The sequence below is a fragment of the Scomber scombrus genome, chromosome 3 (assembly GCF_963691925.1).
Source record: "Scomber scombrus chromosome 3, fScoSco1.1, whole genome shotgun sequence".
In the NCBI taxonomy this organism is placed as follows: Eukaryota; Metazoa; Chordata; class Actinopteri; order Scombriformes; family Scombridae; genus Scomber; species Scomber scombrus.
This window is the reverse complement of record NC_084972.1, coordinates 31789624-31800730: the sequence shown is the minus strand read 5'-3', so window position 1 is coordinate 31800730 and position 11107 is coordinate 31789624.

Here is an 11107-nt window from a genome sequence, read left to right as displayed (position 1 = left end):
AATCTGATTAATCTGTTCACTGAGGCCAACATGGTAATCCACCATCGCATATTTATACTGTATCGGAGCTGCATTTTACACAGCTATGGTAAGGTCCATTTTATGCTTTCAACATTCATGCTTCTTCAGTACTACTATATACCCAGTGCTCCAGTCACATTCATTCAAGCATGCATTTCAAAGCATAGCAAACAAAAGCTTTTTACTTTCTTTTTCTTCTCTCTTGGATGACTTGGGTGTTGTTCAGTCCACCACAAACACCTCAATGTCCTTCCTGGACATAGTTTACAAATGTTAAATTTTAATGGTTTGAAATGTCCTAATTCAAAGAGTCATTACTGACCTCTTGTGCCATTCAAGCTGTCTTGTCAAAAGATTTATAATTGTGTCTTTTGGGTTTTGTTGAAAGTGCTTCCATGGCCATGGTGGAATAAAAAAAAAAAAAATTAGCTCTCCCAATAAATTAGAAACATATTGTGCAATAAATGTCTTATCCAGTATCCACGTTTGAAACCACTTTGTTGGCACTGTTTATCAGGAGTGGTTCAGACCCACACAGATACATCTTTCTAAACAGAAGAGATGTTTTCAAACCACAGAATAGTTGAAAACTATATACAGTAAAAGTAATAAGCAGTACAGATGCAAATGTTATTAGTATTCTACTAGTTCTACTATTTTCAGTAGGACAGGAAGTTAGTGAAGCTCTATAAACAGAACTGCCGTTAAACTGGAAACATGCAACCGCTGTTATTACTCTTAGGTCAGGTTAGTTTGTTTAGAAATGCCTCCAAACTCTACATAATCTTAAAAATAAATAATGATAATTACATTTGAAATGACAGGTCATGTCACCCATAGCAGTGAAGTGGCTCATTTGTGTGTTTTTACTAGTTTTAGGGCAACAGCAGAGGTCTACGGCACACTGCAATAAGATATAACAGACTTTGGATACACACAGTACTTATTAGTACGATTAGTTTGTTGTTGGTTTGGCTTTGCGGATGAGATATGGAAAATCAGCAGCCTTATCCTTACAATAGTTAGCTTTCTCTGCCAATATTGGCTGTATTAGATGTATGTTACCTTTATAAAGAGATAGGCACACTATAACATCCACAGTAAGAAGTTGCAGTACTATGTGGGACTTCTGCTTCATCCAAAGTGACATTTATTGCCTGTTAAAATCACAACAGTTCATTGTGATTGAAACATATGAGATTTAAAAAAGAACATCAAACTTGCGATACATACAGAAATACAAAACAGCTGCCATAAAAGTGAAGAATATCGTGTGTTACTACTGAGGATATGAAAACCAGTAACCTCCAAATAATAAAAAATAAAAATAGATGTGACCTCAACAGGAACAGTCAGCTCATTTACCTTTCTGTGTCTGTGTAAATCCTGCCGTTGTTCCACTGACTCTGCTAGCGGGGGAAGCTAACGAGATGCTAAGTCATGCATGACCTGGGGTGCAATCCATCAGCTCCAATCTCATTCAGCCTGGTTTATGCGGAGTTGGACACAAAATGAAGACATATGGGAAATCTCACCTACTGCGGAACAGAATCGCAGAGTTTGGAGATTGCTGCAGTGCCTCCAATATCCATAACCCCCCCCCCCCCCCCAAAAAAAAAGCTTTTGTTGTTTTCATCATAACCTTCATATTGGGTTAGTTTTCACTAAGTGAGTTACATGTGCCTAAAGAAAGCTGGAAGGTTAAGTGCAAAGATTTGTTTTATAACTAAAAATCACAGGCTTGAAATGGTTCTGAGTTTCAGTATTATAAAATCCTAACGTACTACTTTATTTATTCATTGGTGTTGAAGGTTTAACTTTATTGAAATTATGGGTTTGACTTCTTTATTGTTTCTTTATCAGTATATTAAAAACATGTTTTATGACGTTTATGTTTTATAACTTCATCCTTGCTTCAGCCAACCGAGAAATGGTTTGAATGAAAGCTGAAAGCAACAGTCCCTCTAGGTCAAATTACTGAAAATGATGCCTGCTATGTTATTATATTTAAAGGATAATACTATTCTACCTCCTGAACTAACGGTTAAATTTGAGGAATTCAAAAGGCACCAGACGCAACATTTTCTTAAGAATAGAGTAATTTATACTGTCTGTACTTTGTGCAAATATGCTTCTTATTCTTACTCCTCTGCTTTTCTTATGGCTCACCTTTTCAAACATAAGAATAGTAGATTAATGAGTCTAAGGTTGAGCTGTGTGTCTGATACAGATAATGTACTTTTTACAAACACAAGTATCATCTGAGTAAATGTGTCAGTATCCGTACTCGTGATGAAGGTAAATCCTCGTACAAAGTTCACTGCTGCTGCGCCACTAAACACAATCTTGCCATCGTCACAGCCGCTCTGTTCACAGGGATTAACAGTTCACAACACTCGCTGTTTTTAAAAGAGTTAGGTTTTTTTCCATCAGCATGCTCCGTCTTCGGTTTGTAAAGTATTTAAGGTCAGCTGAGTAATGTGGAGAACTTGGCTCGTCCTGGACACTGCGCTTTTGACAAGAAATACAGTTATAAGGCTGAATGCATATTTCAATGTTGGATCACCAGCACTGGGCTGTTTGCATAAATCACCCAAAATCACACTGTCAGTTCATTAAAAAATAAAATAACAAATGAAACCAGAGGAACTGTTATCTTTGATATTAGCCTATAAAACTAAATAGATAAATCTAGAGCAGCCATGCTGGGTGGCTAACGTTAGGCTACTGTTAGCATGTTTTTTATTATCTACCGTCAATATCCGATATCTACGGAAGAGGATTAGGGCCACTGTGGGGTAAAAAAGTGAGTTCTGACTTTTTCCTCAGAATTCTGACTTTAATCTCAGAATTCTGACTTTGATCTCAGAATTCTGAGTTTGATCTCAGAATTCTGACTTTTTCCTCAGAATTCTAATCTCAGAATTCTGACTTTGATCTCAGAATTGACTTTTTTCTCAGAATTCTGACATTTTTAGAATTCTGAGATTAAAGTCAGAATTCTGAGAAAAATGTCAGAATTCTGACTTTGATCCCAGAATTCTGAGAAAAATGTCAGAATTCTGAGATAGGGCCAATTTTTCCACAATGGCCCTAATCCTCTTCCGTAGATACCCAGTATGGTCACTGGATCATGTTCTGGTGTCTTTCTAAGATGTCCTAAGTCTTTTTCTAAGATTACTGGAAAATACCAACACATTGGATAAGAATACTTGGCAGGGCCTTAGTTGCCTAAATCATTATTCTATTTAAGTTACCCCTTGGGAAATACCTGACATACCAGCACTACTATATTATATATTATATACTCATTGTCACTTGCTTCATGGATGTAGCTTGATGATCCAGGCCTGCATTAAACGTGCATTAAGAAGAAACATCTACCCTCAGCTACACAGCCCATTTCAGATGATGAAGTAGTGTTTGAGGTTGATGGATGATCTGTGAATCTTTGCATGCAGAGTTTGCATGTCACCTTCTTGGTGGTCGTCCTTTACATGCTTGAAATCATCCCACACTTTGGATGATTTACTGTCTGACACAGTCTAATAGATTTTACCAACAAGGCAGAGGTTTTTTTTTCCTGCGACTAATCGACCAATGAATACTTGGTCAACTAAGACTCTTCTCATCAATTAACAGTTTGGTGAACAATCAGGGAGCAGCCCCAGGTTTGTATTGTCTCCACTTCGTTGTTGAATCATGTTAATGTAAAATGAGTGATAATGTTTGAATTAGAAAATAAGAAAATACAAAACTGTCCTACCAAGAAAAATCACATGAAAGGTCATAATCTTAGTCACCCAGAAACAGAGCAATGATGCAGCACATTTATCAATAGGTTTCCGCATTTGGAGATGGAGGTGTCCAACTATGGACTCTACCAGACAGTTGTTTGTTTCCTGTTTCCCACCAGATGTGTCACACTTCCATCTGTGAATCAGTACAGTTCTTTAAAAGCTGTAACTATGATTTTCCACTAACCTTAACACTGAAGCCAGATTAGAAAACTCCTACAGTATGTGCCATTCTGTTGGCAAATAGTCAAACAAGGTGTCTGGTTGTTTAATTTGGAGGACTTGCTAGAAAATACAGTAAATACACACACAAATTAATTCCAAAGTGCATTTACACAAGTCATCTGCCAGTTTGTGTTGCCATTGTCTTGATGGTAAAAGTACATAGTAGCAAATAAGATGTCTATTTAAAAGAAAAGTAGGAATAAAACCATCTTGCTGTTAATTCAAAGCTGAATGCAGCTGCTTGGTCGCACCAATTTGAACTCTATTGAAGGACAAGACACCTAATTGGACATAATGAAGTTAAAGTGGAGAGCATAGTCTGTAAGTTTTTTTCTGCTGACCAGACTTTTAAAAAATCACCAAAGGCAGTTAAAACAGAGGGCAGATGAGGACACTGACATAAGGGAGGGCAATAGAGGGGTGATGCACTTTTAGTGAAGTTTTAAATCTGCCATCTTGTCTTCTAGTTTGTCTCCTTTTGGAAAGATTACGAATCTACAGCATCTGTTGCAGAAAATTAAGATAACCCTTTACATAATGTTCATATTCTGACTCATAATTAGCCTCTACACCAATTCACATTCATAAATTCCACGTCAGTGATTAATAAATGTTTGATTAATCTTATCACAATCACTATTTTATGGTCCAGGAGAACATTTTATAGACTATGATGAATATAACAGCATGTTCAAACGCTGATTTTTGTATTTTGTAATAAACACAGGTCAAATTTGGACATTTGCATATATAAAAATGTGTATGAGCTGCACAAAAATAAAAAAAATAATGATGAATTGTACCTCCATTTTTGTATATTCAGGGTCAGATTAGAGAAAATGTGTATCAGGTGTTTTTACAGCTCTCAAATGTTAAAATGGGTGAAATTTGACCCTGAACAGTATGAAAGGCTTAAGAGGTTTTCCAGTAGAATTAAACATTGCTTTAATTTCTGCTCAGTTTCAGATCTTTTTTATTTACTTTCTTCTAGTAAAAAAAGATCTGTTAGATAAGAAAACTATAATAATACAAATAATTGCTATAATGTAACATGCCACTACTTTTATACATGGGTTCACATATGTGCAAATGGTGACATTTTGACGTTAAAGCTACATTCAAACAAGTTCACGCAATGATGATTAAGCCTATAGCTGCCATGTAAATCTCTTTGTATTTCACAGTATACAAAGTTTTTTAAATCAGGTGTCAGTAGCGACATTTGCACGCTAACTTCCAGTTCCCAGTTCTTGCTTAGAAAGTTTCACTCCGGTAATTGTTACGCTTCCTAATAAATCCATTGACTCAGATTGATCACCAGACACAAATTAAGATTAAATTAAGTCTAAAAAGGAATATGCTAATTTGTTCATAACAACGTGCTAAGATGTTGATGTAGCAGGTACTTAAATTAGCATGTTTTTTTATCTTAGTTTAGACCGTTAGCATGGTAACATTTGCTAATTAGTGCGAAACACAAATTAACTGACGGAAATGTCAGCATTGCAGGTTTTTGAGTGAAATCGAAAGTACAGGAAAAGTTTAGTTTTGTCTAGATTGATGGCGTTATAGGTTAAAGGATGATAAAAATATATGCTAAAAAATTCAAAGTTGCAATTTATTCCCTTTTAAAGTCTGTAATTAAAGTCATATCAATCCATCCATAAGCTGAAATTTCACTCAGAGCCACAGATGTCAGCCTTTAGATTGCTAGTCTGTTATAAATATAGATATTTCAGTCTGAACACTGACAGGTACATCCATAGTGCGTCAGTATGCTGCGTTCATCTCTAAAAATTCTTCAGTTTTATATAATATAGAGAATTATAAAGACATTACATAAATGAAACCCGCTGACCATGGTGAGGGACATGCTTTTAACAGTTTCACTACAGTCTACAGTCTTTGATACTTGAGTTGGCCAAGAGGCTGATGTCTTGGGGTGTTTTTCTTCTAATCTTATAAAGCTTCAAAGCTTTACATTCATAACAGCTACCGTCAGAATCTAAAGTGAATGAATAATGTAATTATTCCGTTTATAAAGTGCATTAAAATGGACGTGATTGTTTTAAAGTGGTTTGTAAATAACTTTTATTTGACATGCTATTTGTCTGTATTCTGCCTCCAGCTATAAAAAAAAAAACATTACCACAAGCTTGTTAGCAGAATAGCAGTAATTAAATTGCAGACACTCTCTGATGTTTTGACTCTATACTCTTATTTCACTGGATATGAAAGAACACAGTGACTCAGTCTGCTCGAGTGCATAACTTTTTTTTATATTTTTTCCCCCTTCCCCTTCCCCTTCCCCTCTCCAGCATTGCAATTAATTAAAACAGAAAGATAGCTCAAATGAAGACCCAGTAAATTATTCGTACAAAATAGCCTGTGCAAAGTGGTTTGCAGATGAAGGATGAGAAATAAATGTTTCATCATTTATTCCATGGAAACAGGAGAACATGGTTTTTTTCAGGGGTTATTTTTTTGTCTCATTTCAATCTTTTTATTTTTTTTATTTTTTTCATGGATTAATAATTAGTTTAGACAGAAAGAAAGAAATCAACAACAACTATACAGAGATGTGGGAAGAAAACGTGACATTTTAGTTATTAAGATATTTCAACAACTATTTATGAGAAGTTATTATTCTCTTTTGAGGAGTCTGTATTTTATTGTCTGTTCATATTCTCTGGATCTTTCTCACGTCAAGTACTTAAAGGTGACACTTACATTACTACATCCATCTCAAAAGTCTTGGAAACAGATAATAAACATGCATTCATACTTTTCCTCTAATGTAAAGTTAAAGGTGCGATTTTTAATAATATGTTTCCCTCATTTATAATCACATCCTGCAAAATAGACCATCAACATTCAAGATAAGTTGTGTATGATCTAAACCTAATAATTATATAGAAATTATTGTGTATATCATGTTATTAACCCTCCTGTTGTCCTCGACTCAAGGAAGGAAGGGGAGGAAGAAGGAAGGGAGGGAGGAAGGGAGGAAGGAAAGGAGGGAGGAAAGAAGGAGGAAGGGAGGGAGAAAGGAAAAGAGGAAGGGAGGACAGAAGGAAGGAAGAAAGGGGGATGGAGGAAGGGAAGAAGGAAGGGAGAAAATAGAGAGGAAGGAAAGAAAGAGAATGAGGGAGGGAGGAAGGAAGGAAGGAAGGAAGAAAGGGGGTTTGAGGAATGAAAGAAGGAAGGGAGGAACAGTCAAAACAGAGGGGGTCAATTTGACCCCGGAGGACGACACAAAGGTTAAATCTAAACAGTGAATATTGTGTCTTGTTATATTGATTTTTTTAAATATAGGCTAATATAAATAAGTGAAGAGTGCAAAAGCCATGTGTGGACAAAAGCAAGAGGATAACTGCAGCTTCTCAGCTCAGTTAGTTTCATGAAAGTGAGAAGAGCCAGCAGGCAAATCTGCAAACAGATGATTAAATGTGATCTCTCTCCACCCTCAGCCTGATTGTTCATTGCCCTTCCACCACCCCTGCTTTCAAGCCGACGGTTCACAGGTTCACTCCACTCGCCAGTCGCTTTTATAGACTCAGCTTTCATTCTCTCTTTTGTCAGCCCGTCTCTTTAAAAAAAAAAAAAAAAGTTTTCCTGAGATACACATTTTCAGCACTAACATCCTCACATACTTAAATCATCACACAGTCATACAGAGGCAGTATCATCAATTCAAAGGGAAGAAAAGGGGAGAACATACATGCAGTAACAGCAGCTAATGTTTCCCAATTACAAGAGAAAAGAATATCAGTGATGTTTGAATGAGTGAACAGTGTGCAGTGGGATTTTTTTTGTGCAACAAACAAACAAACAGACAAAAATATCTTGTAAGCCGGTGTGACTAAAGAGAGACAGGCTGACTGACTCCAGCTCATTTAACTTTGCAGCTAATCAGAATCAGCTGAGGTGAATTTGAGATTACTTTGAGATTGCATTTTTCATTAACTCTAGGTTTCTTCCAGTTCTGGTCAGCTGTTTTAAGATCGTAATTAATTTTGGTTGTCATGGTTACATTTGTATAATGATGACTTCATGGTTGATTGTACTATTTGCATTACTCCACTTTTATAGGATGATTTGATACAATGAAATCAAACCTATACCAGCACAGATTTTCATTAGTTAAGCATTTTTCAAGACAGATTTTCTGAGTACGTGACAGTAAGGGAGATGGTGGACCCAAATGCAGAGAGAAAAGCCAAAAACAGGGTTGCAGAAAAAGTCCTTATCGCCCCCCCTGCAAAAAAAAGGAGCTAAAACCCTGAGACAACGCAGAACAGACAAGGACGAACTGGACAAGACATCTCAACTCAAGAAAACTGAACCTAAATACTTAGAAATAGGAATACTTACACATGGGACACAGGTGAGTGAAACAAGACACATGGGGGTAATCAGCCAAGGAAGTGTAATAAATAACAGAAACACAAGGGGAAAATATTTCAAAATAAAACAGGAAGTAGATAAACTTAGATAGTCTAGGCAGGATGTGACAGAACCCAAAGTACCTGGTTGGGTTGCAACAAAATTGAGTGAGAGAGTAACAGCTGGATTATGATTAATACTACAAATAAGCTAGGTTGATTGATTTGATAGTTGATAGTGGTTTGATTTCAGGAGAACAAGCAGTTAACGATTGATCCTGACTCCTAAGTGATCGCAAAGCATCACACACATCGGTTTTATGGAGCAGTTCATACTCCAGCAGCGCAGGGTTAGACATATATATATGCAACACATCTTATAAAATGAGCTTCCTTTATTTATACCTCTGGTTCTCCACTCTGCAACTGGTCAACTGCATACATTTGCATATCAAACCAATTTTATGCACAAACGCACAGAGCAAAATTTACTTCAACTGTGCGAGTGAGTCCACCGACTGCATATAAATCCATTGATATCACTCAGAAATGTTGCTGTCATCGTGAATGCGAGTGTGACTGACACCAATACAGAAGAAGTGAAGGTTGCGACGTACTAATTGAGTTATAGTAAAACAGCGGGTTTGCTGAATAGTAGTTATACTATTAGTTTCACTGAAATCAGTCAAATTGTCTCCACTCTGTGGTTATCTCCATTGTTAGACGCTGACAGCAGTGATTATTATTATTCAGGCAAACTGTCTGGAAATGGAGCTTGTCGACAGGGCTTTGGGCAGAGTTCATTGACTCCCATTAAGGAGCTCAGTATCACAGAGTGCAGGCAGCCGAGCTTATTCAGTGTCAGGGAAGTGAAAGTGAAGCTTTTGTGTGCTGTAAATGTGTGTGACTGACTCCAACACTAATTTCAGAGTGCTTACTTAGGCTCGCCAAGCTTAACGGAGCATATTAGCCTATGGAGGAATCCTTCTGTGGTAATTGTGGCTTAGAAAAATGCTGTGTGCGATTGCCGTGAGTGTGTGTGCATGTGTCGGTATGCGAGGAGTGGGAGTTAAGAGATTGAGATGGAGAGAAAGGAATAGAACAATGAGAAGTAAAAAAGAAAAAAAAAAGATTTATGAGATGAAGACAAGCAGAAAAGGAGAAATTGAGAAAGGCAGAATAAAATGAGACTGGAAATAAAACAGCAGCTTTATAAGAGAAACAAAGTCAAAATATGTTAGTGAACAAAGTGGCTGCAATGCAACCAAAATAATGTATCAGTGACCGTGACTCAACCATCCAAACAAGTCTAATTTCTCCACAGCTTCATCACCTCCACTTGTTGAACGATTTCATTTTGTTATTTTTCCACTTGTCCGCTGCATGTTTTCACTTAATCCCTTCACACGTTGCACTCTGCTGAATAAGTGTGAGGGTTTATTTGCAAAAGTGGTGAAAAAATGTTGTTTATAATCACACAAAACCATAAAGTGAAGATGCATCTTGTCTTTCATAGTTAACCTGTGATTATGTGTCAGAAACCAAACAGACATTGAACATTTTGACATTTTGACATTATCTCATTTGATCTCATCTAAGGAGCAAGAATAGATGGATGAAGAGATTTATATTCTGTTGAATTACAATTTTTTTTTGTGCTCAAAGTATTTCTGCATTTATGAACATAAACAATTTAAGTCAACTTTTAACCTTCCTGTTGTCCTCGAGTCAAGGAAGGAAGGGGGGAAGAAGGAAGGAAAGGAGGGAGGAAGGGAGGGAGGAAGGAGGAAGGAAAGGAGGAAGAAGGAAGGAAAGGAGGGAGGGAGGAAGGAAGGAAGGAAGGAAAGGAGGGAGGGAGGAAGGAAGGAAGGAAGGAAAGGAGGGAGGGAGGAAAGGAAAGAAGGAAGGGAGGAAGGAAGGACGGAGGAAAGAAGGAAGGTAGGAAGAAGGAAGGAAAGGAGGGAGGGAGGAAGGGAGGAAGAAGGAAGGAAGGAAGGAAGGAAGGGAGGGAGGAAGGAAGGGAGGGAGGGAGGGAGGAAGAAGGAAGGAAGGAAAGGAGGGAGGAAGGAAGGGAGGAGGGAGGGAGGAAAGAAGGAAGGAGGGAGGGAGCAAGGAAAAGAGGAAGGAAGGAAAGAAAGAAGGACAGAGGAAAGAAGGAAGGAAGAAAAGGGGATGGAGGGAGGAAAGTAGGAAGGATGGAGGGAGGAAGAAAGGAAAAGAGGAAGGAAGGAAAGAAGGAAGGAAGGGGGGAGGAAAGAAAGAGAGAAGGAGGGAGGAAGGAAAGGAAGGAAGGAAGGACATAAGGAAAGAAGGAACAGTCAAAACAGAAGGGGTCAATTTGACCCGGGAGGACAACAGGAGGGTTAAAAACGTGCCACATGTAGCATTTGTTAAAGATTAAAACACAAAGGAGACACTTTCTGTCACAGCAGTGTTGTTCGTTAAAAGTGTTTCTTGTACAGTTTTCTCATAAACTCCTGTGTTTCCTGTTGCAGTGAGAATTTTTCCCTCTGAACATTTTCTCTTTTACTACGTAACACATTGGAGGTCATTTTTGAATCTGCCTCGATATGATATTACAAACAAACAAACAAAAGACGAAACTCTGAAATCATGCCCCTGAATCTGCCCTTGTGTAAGTGAATATAAGTCTCACTATAATATAACTAAGGCAAAAGA